Source organism: Neofelis nebulosa, chromosome 11, assembly GCF_028018385.1.
Source record: "Neofelis nebulosa isolate mNeoNeb1 chromosome 11, mNeoNeb1.pri, whole genome shotgun sequence".
In the NCBI taxonomy this organism is placed as follows: Eukaryota; Metazoa; Chordata; class Mammalia; order Carnivora; family Felidae; genus Neofelis; species Neofelis nebulosa.
Window position 1 is genome coordinate 57,386,828 of NC_080792.1, and position 14,562 is coordinate 57,401,389.

At 41.0% G+C, this 14,562-nt stretch overlaps 1 protein-coding gene across 1 annotated transcript in view; it reads left to right on the top strand.

Annotated features, from left to right (window-relative positions):
- ARHGAP28 (Rho GTPase activating protein 28) overlaps window positions 1–1,335 on the top strand; it is a 229,771-nt gene extending 228,436 nt beyond the window's left edge. The window contains exon 20 of the transcript XR_009251060.1: window positions 1,242–1,335. The gene's annotated coding sequence lies outside the window, so the exon portion shown is untranslated. The remainder of the gene's footprint in view (window positions 1–1,241) is intronic.
- Window positions 1,336–14,562: the final 13,227 nt, after the last annotated feature.

A 14,562-nucleotide genomic window follows, 5' to 3' on the forward strand; every position in this document is an offset into this window, starting at 1 on the left:
TTGGCAAGATGTCCGTTCCCCACAAATAGATCTGTAGATTTAATGCAATCCCAATCATAACACCAGTAGGCTTTTTAGGTAGAAATTGGCAAACTAATTACAAAATTTATATGGAAATGCAAAGGATCTAGAATATCTAAAGTAATCTTACCCCAAAAAGAGAACCAAGTTACATTTAGAATGAGGGATTTCAAGACTTACTATAAAGCTACAGCTATTAAGATAATATGATACAGTATGAAGGTCAACACCTACATCAATGAAACAAAACAGCACAGAAGGAGGTGCTCACTTACATCATCATTTGATTTTTAGCACAGGTGCCAAAGTAACCCTATGGAGAAAGGAAACTTTCTGCAGAAGGGGCTAGGGCAATTAGATATACATATCACAAATTCATCCAAAGTGGATCAGAGTATTAATTATAATGCTCGAAACAATGATGCCTTCAGAAGAAAACACAGGAGACTAGCTTTGTGACTTGGGAATAGGCAAAGCTTTCTTAGGAACAGAAAGCAACACTTTTAAAAGAAAACAAAATTTGCTAAATTAGACTTCAACAAAATTTAAAACTGCTGCTTATCCAAAGGGACCATTAAGAAATCAAGCAAACCACAGATTAGGAAAATAGATATTTGTAAAGTATATGTTTGACGAAAGACGGACATTCAGGATATATAAAGAATTCTCTAATGAAAAACAAGCACATTTTTGAAAAGGACATAAGACTTAAACAGATACTTACATGAAAGGAGATAACACAAATGGCTAATAAGCAGATACAAACACATTCAACATCATGTGTCATTAGGGAAATGCAAAACAAACCACAAGGAGATACCACTACATACCCACCAGAATGATTAAAATTAAACAGATTGATCACTTTGAGGGTGGAAGAATCAGAACTCTTATACTTGCTGATATAAAGTAGGGCAGCCATTTTGGAAAGGGTCTAGCAGTTTCTCTCAGACCAATTATACAACTACCAGCTGCTGAGTACAGATAACAACATAAATGAATCTCAGAAACATTATGCTGAGTGAAAGAAGCCAGACACAAAAGATACATACTGTACAACTCCATTGACATGAAATGGTAGGACCGGCAGCACTAATAAGTGAGAGGGGAGAAAACCTAGAACAATGGAGCCTCTATGGGGGTGGGTATGGAGACTGGGTGGAAGGGGCATGGGGCCTTTCCAGGGAATGAAAACATTCTATATGTGCCATCCAATACAGGACCACTGGCCAGGCCACTTGGGCATGTTGAACACTTGGAATGTGACTAGTCTGAATGGAGATGTGTTCCAAATACACACCAGATTTTGAAGACGTAAGTAGGAAAGAATATAAAACATCTCATTAGTAATATTTTACTATTACATGTTAGATTCTAATATTTTGTATATTTAAAATGATGTATTAGTAAAATAAATTTCAGCAGTTTCTGTTTACTTTTTTAATGTAACTACTAGAAAATTCTAAGTTATATATGTGACTTGCATTACATTTCTATGGGATAATATTGTTTTATATTTTGATAAGTGTTTGGGTTACAAAGATGTATATATTTGTCAAAACTCAGTGAATGTTTACTTACTATTCCTGCATTTCATTATATGTAAATGCTACCTCAAAAGACAATAATTTGCAAATAAGAAATATTGAACTTAAGGTAATGATATGCATCCTGGGGCATCTCGGGGGAAGTGTATCGGTGTCTGTAGTTTATTATTGTGAAATGTGTAAAAATAAGATAGATTGATGAATCAATAGAAAGACAGATATGCTTCAGGCCAAATATAGTAAAATACTTCCAATGGAAGGGCAGTAGGTATACCAGCATTCAACGTAATATTCTCTATGCTTGAAATTTTCTGTAGAATTTTGAAAAAAAAAATTCTTAACATAAAAACATAAAAGCAGATTAAAGAGAATCAGGACTTTGGGCAATGCTGGGGTTCCCCTTAGATGTTTCTTTTTATCTTCCCCGTAGTAAATTACACTTGCTCTGGGTGGGGGTGAGAAGCAAAGGGAATGGGGAGAGTATGCTTTTGAAAAGTTTTATCTGAACTATGTCAACTAGCAAGCATGTGTATTTTTAACAATTTGCTTATGAGCTTATAGGTGACAGTAATTCATTCCGAGTATTTGCTTAGCAACCTCACCGTAAGTTCCTTCACTGTGCAGCTGCGGGTCGGTGCTGGGGCATAACTTGTGTCCTTAAATGACAGGGGCTTCTCTCCCATCAGTGGCCCGCACTCACTACATCTCACTCCACGCCACCCCAGGGCTCCAACCCAATGACTTAACAACGATCTGAACATAGAAGTACCAAAATCAGGGGCGCCTGGGTAGCTCAGTCGGTTAAGCATCCGACTTTGGCTCAGGTCATGATCTCACAGTCCGTGAGTTCGAGCCCTGCGTCAGGCCCTGTGCTGACCGCTTGGGAGTCTGGAGCCTGCTTTGGATTCTATGTCTCCCTCTCTCTGCCCCTCCTCCACTCATGCTCTGTTTCTCTCACTCTCAAAAATGAATGCTAAAAAAAAAAAAAAAAAAAAGTACCAAAATCAATAAGAACATACCCATCACTAATAATCAGTGAATCCACCACTCTACTAATCCATTGCCAAACAGGGTTGCAGAAGCTATTTTGTAGTGTCCTAAATCTTTCAATGATGCAACAACTTTTTATTTTATTTATTTACTTTTTAATGTTTATTTTTTTATTTTGAGAGAGAAAAAGAGTGCGCATGAGTGGAGGAAGGACAGAGAGAGGGAGAGGGAGAGAATCCCAAGCAGGCTCTGCACTGTCAGCCCAGAGCCCGACGTGGGGCTCGAACCCACAAACTGTGAGATCATGACCTGAGCTGAAATCAAGAGTCAGATGCTTAAGCCACCCAGATCTGAGCCACCCAGATGCCCCATTGCTTTTTATTTTAAAGGAGTGACTTATTGCTTCAGTTTAAATAACAGATGTTTTGGAAATAGTTACAAAGTAACCTGCCGGTTCTAACAAGCAAGCCACAGTTATTCCATTCTCAATTATATTATCAGTTATATAATCTCTAACACTACAACTCTTGATTCAGCAATACAATAGTTCAAGAAGTATTATATAGTGATGCATATAATAAACACAAAATATACTGAACATAAAAATTGAACACCCTCCATGTCAGCTTAGCAAGTTAACATCACTCCATGACATTTTGCCCATAGTTATAACCAAAAGGTTCACAAACAAACAAATCTCAGGACACCTGTGTGCCATTAGCAACCTCTATTTAAAGGAACGTAAGAATTTACAAATTTCAAAAGCTTGCTTGACAACAGATAACAACAACAAATAACAGTAACTCGCTCATCTTTTGGACACCATGTAAAATCATTATGCGGAGATTTCAAAGAGGTCACCATGGAGCAGTCGCAGGCGTTTCTCTGATGTTGGGTCTTCTTCCTCCGTAATTCATACAGAGGGATGAGTCTGAGGAATTATTTTTTCTTTGGTCTTTCTGTACCCAATAGATTCAGAACCACATATCCATACACTGCACTCCCCATTATGTGGAGGCAAGGGTTTTCTGTTCCAGGAGGAGAAGGTTACAAAACTCATGGTTTGAAAGCATAGATCTGCGTCATAAGATCTACCTTTTACTAAAAACAATGCTCCCCAGTAGTACAACTAACATATTCTCTTACCAGGTTCCCAGAAGCAAGAAGCCAGAAAGTTAACCTAAGGTCAGATTTCCACAGAGACAGAGAAAAGGTCACGTCAACCCTTTTATTTATTTATTTTTTTTACAGTCTTTCCCTCCATAATGTATGTTCAACCCAATTAGCATACAAACATACAAGGAATACATATATGATCATTAGGATTTGGCTTTTTCCATCAGACAGCAATCTTCCCTTCATCTCTTTACCAATCCATTTACTGTATATCCAATTAATCTTAATAGAGCTCCAATTATCTTTATCCTGGAGATGTTGGATTTTTACATCAACTAAGAGTACATGAGAGTTGAACCCATCAAATCTTGGTGCTGCAAAATTTTTATCCAGTTTAGCAAAAATATCCCCCTTTAAAACATTCCATACTTAGCATGTCTCAAAGTGAATTTTTAAATCTCTATGCCAAAATCCATTCTAACCATATGTTAGTTTTTTAAGATCTCAGTTAAGAGCAACAGTTTTTAGTTCCTCAAGTCAAAACTCTTGAGTCCCTTGGATCCTTTCTTGTCACAGCCCACATCAACCCTTTGGTAAACCATGGGGGTGACCAAGTTTGAAAGCATAGCCACATCCCAGTCCTAAATGAACACAGGTAGACCCAAGTCCTTCTGGCTTGAACTTGTCAACATTTAGATTTTGTCATTTTACCTCTAAAAATAGCCTGTCATTATCCTAGAGAACATTCCACTTTCCTGGTGTCTGTCACTGGACAGCAGCAGAGGATTCGGGTTCTATCCCAGTACCGGTTGGTGCCAGCTGAGCTGCAGTATAGTTGAGGTTTCGTTGCTGTCGTTGTCCTCTTGTGTTGGAACTGAACTCTCCAGCAGACAGAAGTTCTTCAGATCACTCCCTCACACGGGGACTGGGGGATGAAGGGCCTTTAAAGCTTTTCCCAAGGCCATGGTTGAAGTCAGGCGCCCTGTGGTCACACACCCAGGAGCACATTGGGGGACTTTGGGGTGACTGGGAGAGAGGTGGGCAGGGAGCACTTCCTCATGCTCCTCCCTGCATCTCAGATGCCTATGCCCTAGGTAGGCACGTGGCACTCCATTTGCTTTTTTGACACTCTCCTGGAGTGGGCAGAGGGCTCTGAGCCCCCCAGTATAGATGGGAGCCTGAGTGGGGCTGGCACTAGCTCTGCTGCTCACTGCTAGATTCAAGCCCCAAATGTGGGGACTATATGCTTCTAGAAGGGCTGCATCTATTTCTTGCAGCTCAAAGGCCCTCCTTGTCTTTCTCAGCTTCTCTCAAGGTGAACAGACTGGGTTGTCTCTTTTTGAGTCTCTTTCCCACACAATACACAAATATGGCTTCATTCCAAATGGTTCATTTATTCCCTTGGATGTAACTCCTGGCACAGAGAGTGGACACTGAAAAACAAACGGATGTGCTTTCCCCACCCTTTCTCTTTCTTGGGGCATCAGGTTAATCTGTTGGGAAGATTAATGGATTTGTCCTCCCATAGTACAGATTCTTGCCTTGTTGCAATGAGGTGTTTTTTTTTTTTTTCCTGTTCCATGGCTAATGAAGCGGTCATTCCTAGGCACCCCATTAACCTCTTCAAGGACACATCTAGATTATCTATTCCCATGGTTCTTCACTAGGGAGTGCATGCTGTCTTCTTTTGGCCATCCCAGAATGTTCTGAGCCCAGGTGTAATTTCTGTTGGATCAACTGTGCCAGGGAAGGCAAGGGAGTTGCCTCAATTCCAAAGATCTCTGGCAAAGCATACAAGCAGATGGAAAAGAATCAGGAGTTCCAGAGATGCTAGGGGCTCCCATAAGACGTTTCTCTTACCTTTCTGGTGGTAAATGACGTGTTTTCTGACAGTCCAGAAAGAAGTTGGAAAAGGGTAAAAAGGGTACTGTTTAACATTTTAAGTTTATTTATTTTGAAAGAGAGGGGTGAGTAAGCATGAGCAGGGGAGGGCAGAGAGAGAGAGGGAGAGAATCCCAAGCAGGCTCTTCACTGTCAGCACAGAGCCAGACATGGAACTCAAACTCACAAACCACGAGATCATGACATGAGCTGAAGTCAGACGCTTAACCGAGCCACCCAAGTGCCCCTGACTAAAAAGGAATTTTAAATACATGCAAAAATAAGAATTTCAAAACCTTGTTGTGTGAAAGAAATCAAACATTGAAGAGTATGTACTACACGATTCCATTCACCTGAAATTCAGCAGCAGAAGAAAATCTATAGTGATAGATTATCAGAAAAGTGATAGCCTCTTATACGAGGGGCTGACTGGAAATGGACCTGAGGTAATTTTGTTGGATCCTCCACAATCAGGCCCGACCTGCCTAGTACTCTTTCCTATTACACCAGGGTCCCTGTTTCAGCTAGGGAACTTAGATCTCTCATGTTCTAATACCACCCACCCTGTCCGCGACAGTCCCCTTACTACAGTGAAAATACTTTGTCCACTGGGCTGTTAGAAATGCTATTATACAGCCTACAAATACTAGTTACAGGAACCTTTTTAGAGCCTTCCCATTCCTTTCTACCCCACTGTACCATAACTTAGCCCTTTACTTGATAGTGTTTTAAGGTGCACATATGCCTTTTGGTCCTAGTGATCTAGTTATTTTGAGAGTGTGTGTGAGCAGGGGAAGGGCAGGAGAGAGAGAATATCAAGCAGGTTCTCTGTACTGTCAGGGCAGGGCTGGACGCGGGCTCAATCTCATGAATCATGAGATCATGACCCAAGCTGAAATCAAGAGCCAGATGTTTAACCGACTGAGCCACCCAGATGCCCTGGTCCTAGCAATTTTCATAGAGCATTTTCTCCATTTTCATCGTGCCATCCAGTTCAAGTGCTAAGTTAGCACTTAATTGATAAACATTTGAGAAATGTTCAATATTTAATCATGTCTCATTCCTAAATAGCAGGAATGTTAAGAGACAGCTGCATAGATGGACTGGATATATTCAGTCTAATCTTTTATCATAGAAGACCTATTTGCTGGGCCCTATCCTCCTGGCAAAGAAGGCTTTGTTTTTAGGAGCTTTGACACAAATCGAAGTACCTGGGAAATGAATGCCTTGACAACTTCAGTGGTATTTCTCGGGGACTCGAGGGATTGACGAGCAATAGAAGGGACTAAGAAAATTGTAATTGAATATAACTTCTTTCATTGCTCTGCTCCTTTCATTTTGAAATGTGGGTGATTGCTACCAGCTAGCAACCATTCTTCATCTAGCACACATTTCCCCTCCAGGAGCTTATGAGAAAATAGCCATCTTGTTTTATAATGTCAGGATAAAATGAGAATATCAACTAAAGCTAAAACTGTGAGGAAACTGGAAGAAAAACTGGGGAAAAATGAACAAAGATTTAGTGAAAAAATACACTGGAGAATAAAAAGGGAAGTCTATGGGATACAAATGTAATTGGTCCTATTTTTTTTCCATAATTGATTAATTAACCAGTGTTTTATTGAGGATCTTCACATCTGGATCCAAAAGTAACATTGGGTCTGTAAATGTCATAATTTCCTTACCTTGTCTCAGAGCTGGGATTATACCAGACTTGCTGAATGGGAAGAGTAGCTTTCCCACTTTTTGTCTTCAACTTTGAAATAGCGTGTTAGAGGTTTAAGAGGAGGGTGGGAAGAGAGGGGTTGCAAAGGGGCATGAGGAAACCTTTGGGGGTGATATGTCCAGTATCTTGAATGTGGTGATGGTTGCAGGGAGGTATACGCATGCTAAAACACATCAAACTGTACACTTTAAATATGTGAAGTTTATTGTATGTCAATTATACCTCAGTAAAGCTGTAAAAAACATTAGGCCTGGGCTCTGTGCTTGGACCCTGAAACATGGCGGCGGTACGTTGAATTCCCATGCCAAATGGACCCTGGGAGAGAGCCGTGCTTTGCCCACTGCCATTAATGAGAAAACACCAGAAAAGGCTTACCGTAGGGAAAATATTAAGATCATTAGACTGTCAAGAAGGACAATCGAGAATATCTCCTGTGAAAAATGATAATTTCCAGTGGAACAATTTCTGGAAAGAGGCAGGATCTTTGTGTGCTCCTTCCCAGTATTTCAGACAGTACAAGATGCCTCAGGCTAACGATTTCAAAGCTGGTTTGAAAGGGAAGTGTGTTACCTTCACACTGTTTCTTCAGCATGTACTGCTACAGTCGTCGGAATTACAGGTGCCAGATCACAGTTAGCACTGGATCACAGTGACAATGGAAATGACTTTAGGAGGCCTATAGGTTGCTTGCACACACAACCTGTTGGGACACGTGGGGGTATAAATAGGGCTTTGCTTTAGCCTTCCTCAAGTTCCAGATGAATGTGTCAGCTCAGCCAATGTTCCTTTTATGAATTCTAAATGGATCTGAAACCACAATTTGACCTTCTTTAGGAAGCAACTACCAAAGCCAGCCTTAAATAATTTAAGAGGGGAATGAAACTTGAAGCACTAGACAGAAAGAACCCTATCTGATCTTCCCTGCAACTGCTGTAGGTGTTCGAAGAGATGAAGTTTACATTGCCTTTGACAGATACAGAGGAACTTTTGTTACTGCTATAGAACAATTCTGCAACAGGAGGTATGAGCTCCTTCCAGAGAGACGGTGTGGTCAACGCCGTCCACACAGAAAACTGCTCCCGGTGTGGACCCAGGTGGCGCAGTCAGCTGAGTGACTGACTTCAGCGCAGGTCATGATCTTGTGGTCCATGAGTTCAAGCCCCACATTGGGCTCACTGCTATCAGAGCAGAACCCGTTTCAGATCCTCTGTCCCCCTGTCTCTGCCCCTTCCCCTGCTTGCTCACTCTCTCTCTCTCTCTCTCTCAAAAATATTTAAAAAAAAAAACAAAGAAAACTGCTTCCAACCACCAGCACAGTGGGTCAAGAAAGCAGACAGTTTAAACCACCCACACAGATTTCAGTCCCCAAGAGGGGTAAGTTTCTTAAACATGTTTTCCCAACAAAAATCGGCATGCATAGTCTTATAAAAAGGCCAAAAATTAGGAAAGAAAGGGTTTTTAGAAAGTCTTCCCATTTTGTGCTCTCGTGCATCTTGGGCTTGCATAAAGTTGCTAGACAGAGCCCCTGGTCTTCCATTTGGCAAAGGGTGACATTGCTCAGACAACCCTCGCAAGGATGTCTGCCTTCTGTGACTCTGGAAATGAACGGGGAAACTCCAGCGCTCACCTGGATCAGAAGAGGGCCCCCGCAGATGCCCACACTTGCTGGCTGGCCCCTGGGGTAGAGTGCTTGATGGTGCCCTCCAAACCAGACCGATCATGGATTCTTCCCCAGAGGAGACGTGGCTGCTGCCTCCTCTGGGGGAAAATGCTCTATCCATCTTCCTTTAGTGAGGAACACTTGCTCAAGATAAACTGATCAAAATAAACCAGTAAAAGAAGACATATCAGGATACAGAGGTGCGAAATGACATGCCAGAAGCCTCCACCTGAAGCTAGCCTGCTTCCCAATACCCCACGATAGAGCTACATGCACCAGAGGCAGAAGTTTTGTCTGAAGAGGAAATGACATGCCAGCGTTCATGAAGAGCAAAGACAGTCTTAAAAACCTACTAATGAAACAAACTCTCCAAGCCCCATCTGGAGAAACTGCGTGAACTCTCACATTTACTATAGGAATTCTTTTCGGCCTGTGTCAGCTACGACCAGCTCATCACCGATCCTGAATCAGCTGTCACTGAGGTCTACCAAGGACAATTGTCTGAAGTCAGGAAAATCCACACACAGAGGAGAACGGAAGTCCCAGGTCAGTACCTGGGCCTGGTCTGTGGAAGAACGAACACAATTTGCGAAAGAGTTCCTCACACTTCGGTGCTCCTCAAAAAGCTCGCTGGTGGGCATGACGCTATTGAAGGTTCCACTGTGATCGCGGAGGTGGGGATACATTGATGAAATACAGGAGACTGAGGGTAAGGCCAGCATTAAAGCCCAGCCGCGACCTCAGAGGACCTGACGATCCGTAAGAACTCCGTGTCTGTTCAGACTGCGCGGGTTTCTGGTATACTGATGCCTTCTCATTTGGGGGTGTGTTTGTTCCCCGAAGCGGTCTTCCTTTATCAGAAGATTCCCCTGAAAATTGTAAGGCTCGTATTATAATCTACTTCTCTAAAAGCTCCCAGAAGTAGGAGTACTAGCATACTCCCATCGGGTACTTCTTTGTATCTTTAAAATTTTTTTAATTGTACCCTTTACAATTACACTTTATTTGGGAAACTGGAAAAAGGCTTATTTTGGCAAGACTTACCCATAGAACGGAGCCCCAAAGGATAAAATGTCAGGGATTAACAAGTTCTAGAAATAAGTCCACAAAAGCATTAGCTTCGAAGAAAATTTGAAGGTGTAACTAAACCGTGGTTTCGCTACCTGCCACTATTGCCCTTTGAGGCCCGCTAGTTCTGTGTCATGGGGGGCTCTTCTGGGCGTGGGAGGCTGGTTAGCAGCCTCCCTGGTCTTTACCCACTCGACGCCAGTAGCACGGCCCCTTCTCCCTCAGTTGTGACAACCAAAGTATTTCCAGACAAATGTCCCCTGTGGGACAAAACCGCCCCTTGCTGAGAATCACTGAAATGGATCTCTTTCATGCATGTGATATCTGTCTGGTGGTATCGTATTCTATTCATGTTCTATTTGTTTCCAGAGAGCAAAGAGCCATATAGATTACTTTCCTTGATGTTATTTCTCTCTCTCTCTCGCTCTTTTTTTTTTTTTTTTTTTTTTAAGAAAAAGCTTATAAGCTTTGGGAAAGAAAAAAGAAATTTAGATCTGTTTTGCGTTCAGAGCCTCTACCATTAGGCTGGAAAATGTAAAAGCGGGCCATTCTGCCCTGTGTTTCTGGAAAGGCTCAAAAGGAAAGTACATTTGCAAAGTATTTTTCACAAGAGGCTTTGTGAACAGCTGCAACTATGAAAGCCCCAGATACTGTTAAGAGGATGATGGGCAGGTCTTACGGATTAATCTGTGAAAACTCGAAAGGAGAGATGTAATTACTATTTTAGAAAAATCACTTCACTGTCTGTGGAGACCTCATAGATGTAATGACTGTCACGCAGGGCACTGTACAAAACCATTAACAAACTTATTCCTTCCCTCCAGGAGCGTGGAGTCCCAAACGGATGAAATCATGCACCTATCGTCCGTCCTTCCATGTCCCGCCCTCCTCCTTTGCTGACCAGAAGGGTGTTCACCAATATTCACTTTGGACAGCCTGCTCTGCCTGAGGACAGAATTTGAGATTCTTCTTCCACTTCCACAAGGTCAGGGTCTGGGCTGCTGGGCAGGAGCAGTGGAATGACATAGCTTCTGTACTATCAAAGGCACTAAAAGGTGTTTTATCAGCTCGACATTAGTGGTTAGACCTTTCCCACTCCATCAGAGTAGATGATTGGGATTTGGTACTAGGCATGTCTAATGTTTCCTAACTGCTCGGTTACTGGTGGTAGGGAGAAAAAAATCCTGAATATTAAGCGCCCACCTTGCCAATTATAATCTCTAATACAATGGCATCCACTTTGGCAATGCTGATATCCAGAACGAGGCCATTCTCTGAGGCGGTATGAAAATCCAGTGTGATGTTTACATCCCACTGGATGTTGTAGCTTTTCTTGACTGGCACCTAACAAAGATAACCCTGAGATGAAGTAAATGTAGCTTTTCAAGAAGACACACCCAATCATTGGGGCTGAGTGAGACTAGAGCAAGAACTGACATATCTTTTCTCCTCTATTGCCAAGTAAGCATTTGGTACCCAGCAGAGGTTAGCATTTTTGACAAGTGCCAATCATCAATTCCAGGACAATATTATTCAGAGTGTGGTCTGCAGGGGTGCCTGGGTGGCTCAGTTGGGTAAGCATCCAATTCTTGGTTTTTGGCTCTGTGGGATCGAGCCCCACATCGGGCTCTGCGCTGACAGCTAGGAGTCTGCTTGGGATTCTCTCTCTTCCCGTCTCTCTCTTTGCCTCTTCCCGACCCCCTCGCTCTCTCGCGCTCTCTCTCTTTCAACAGATAAAGTTAAAAACAATAACAACAACAAAGTCCAACACAATGTAGGCAGAAAGAACAGGAGGAAGCTTTAAGAAATGTGTATGTAATAATGTGATATATTTCCCCAAAGCCCCAGGACATGATTGATGAACTCAACTCACTGAATAGGATACAGAGCAGTTTGGGTGGAACTTGAGTGGTACATGCATGTGACAGGGGCTGTATACTTGTGCACAGGAGGACCACCTCACGCTTCATATCATTTTAAGATTTGTCAGCTATAATCCAACATCGTTGTTATAATCATTTTGACTTTTAATTACGACTTTTAATGTAAATCATATTTGGAATTGTGGAAAAGTACTAATGAGTCGTGAATGAAACGGATCCTTAAGTGACATTTACTTACCAAACAAATCCAAAACAAAAAAGAAGTCTTTGAGAAAGAGAGTTTTGAATCAAGAGGCTGACAGAGCAGATGTTCCGTATTACGCTATAAGCATTAAAGCTTTTGGGGGCTTCCCAGAAAACTGCTCCTCAGGTTGCTAAAACTAAAAATCCACTGATAATTACTGGAAGATTAGCAAATGATTGCATCAGAGATGCTTGCTTAGAAGCATTAGGTGAAACACAGGAAAAAAATGGGGCTCAAGAATCACTTTCCAATCACATGTGTTCAGAAACCGGCTGTTAAGAATTAAGACCAACCATAAAATACATAATGTTGCCTGTTTTTCACTGCAACTTGGCAGCCACACGGATCTTGCTAAAATGAATTAATTTGAACACAATAGTAAAATGGTAGGATTCTCCCCGCCCCTCTCCCCACCCCCACCTAGCTTTATTGCTAAAAGCAACCAACTCTGTACTGAAGAAAACCATGAAGGATTACACTGTCAACAAATGTGCTTGGAGTTTAAGTTTTGAGTAGGAACGTGCTCTGATGGGACCCCTGCAATGAGAGAAAAGCACTTTGTAAGTTACCCAGATGGAGAGCTTGCAACTGACCACAATCAGTCTCCAACTCCCTTCATGGAGAAACGTCTTGCTATGAAAAATGTCAGCTTCACTAAAAAGTATGCTTAGTGATGCAGCAAAAACTAATGTAAATTGAAGATTATTATAAAAGTGTAAAATTAAAATTATAAATTAAAATTATAAAAAATGTAATAATATGGAAGTTGAATCATAACAGGTACCACATGCTGAATTAGGATCTTTATGGAGCAAGAAAGCTGTGTCAAGAATGTCTGAACTGTAAGGCAAATTCGTGTCATAGGTTTCTACAAAATAAGAAGCTAATTTGGTTCTAATTTTTTAAAGTGTACATTAGATAGTCTTGCTTATTTGCTATCTTCAGTATTTTAATGGTTTTTATACTTCCATGCAAAGAAGTATGGCAACATGTTTTGCCAGTAAATACCTGTTTGAAAGGGAAAAATAAAAGCTTGGAAGAATATACCTTTACAGATTTTTGACATGTTCCATCACTTAATAATGACTGTCAGTGAAGTAGGTGATGAACTTAATATTGCCAATCGGCAAAGTTACATCTTACAAGTTTGACAAAATGCTTTAAATTTTATCTTTTCATTACAAGAACAGGCATATGTAAGAAAATCATGGTTCTGCCTTTTATTGAAAGGTGATTTCAATAAAACTATGAAATAAATTGTGGAACTAGTTGATGGACTGAAAATGAGTTGTGAAAATTTTCATTTTGGATCTAAGTTAAAAATGAGTATCTTGAACTTGCTGAAATTAACCTCCTCTTACACTGCAATCAACATACCTCTATGAGATTAGTTTCTCTAATGAGCTTTCAAAAAAATTTTTTTTAATGTTTATTTTTGAGAAAGAGACAGTGTGTGAGTAGGGGAGGGATAGAGAGAGAGGGAGACACAGAATCCGAAGCAGGCTCCAGGCTCTGAGCTGTCAGCACAGAGCCCGACACGAGGCTTGAACTCACAAACCATGATCATGACCTGAGCCGAAGTCAGATGCTTAACCAACTGAGCCACCCAAGTGTCCCAAACCCAAATTAATTTTAGATAAATTAACAAGAAGTAAACACATTTGTGGAATGAAAAAAATGCTGCAAGCATAGTAGGGATTCTTTGTCACATCTGTATCCATACTTTCAATGAATGTGCACTGGTTTTAAAATTCTTTTTTTCCTGTTTTATTTATTCTTATGGTTAATAAAATGCAGGTTCATTCTGTGGTCTTTGATTCAGAAAACTGGGTATGTATTATGTCTGTTTTTTCATTTCATTTTTCTAGTAAGTCATTTTTATAGTATTTTACGAAAAGATCAGTCCACTACAGATAGGAAATTTTTAAAAATTAAAATTGGTCGTTCATTATAGACAATTTGAGAGACAAATTGCTTAATATTACGTCTTCCCACAACTCTCCTCTATGCCCTTTTTAATCTAGAGTTTTCATCTCTTTGTTTCTAGGCACCTCCCCTCAATCTTTTCCCCCCACCTCAAGGGATATTTACATGTTGACAGGACTCTTTTATAGGTAAAAAGGCTACTTAAGGCTGAGAAATTAAGCTATAATAACGAAAAGCCTGTGTAGGTAGAGTCAATTATTGGAATCAGCAAATCTCACTGTTGGAGTTAGAGGAAATATAGCTCAGTATCTTGCCTAAATTTGGAGTTGGTTCTATAAAATACTGATAACAACAACAAAACCCACAGGATTTAGGTTTTATAGTGCAGTGCTGAGAGAATAGACTCTGGGGTCAGTCTGAATACATTGAGGCCTGGATTCTGCTCCAACCTGCTGAAAAGCCTTGGGCAAATTACTTAACTTCTCTGATAGCAGCCATAG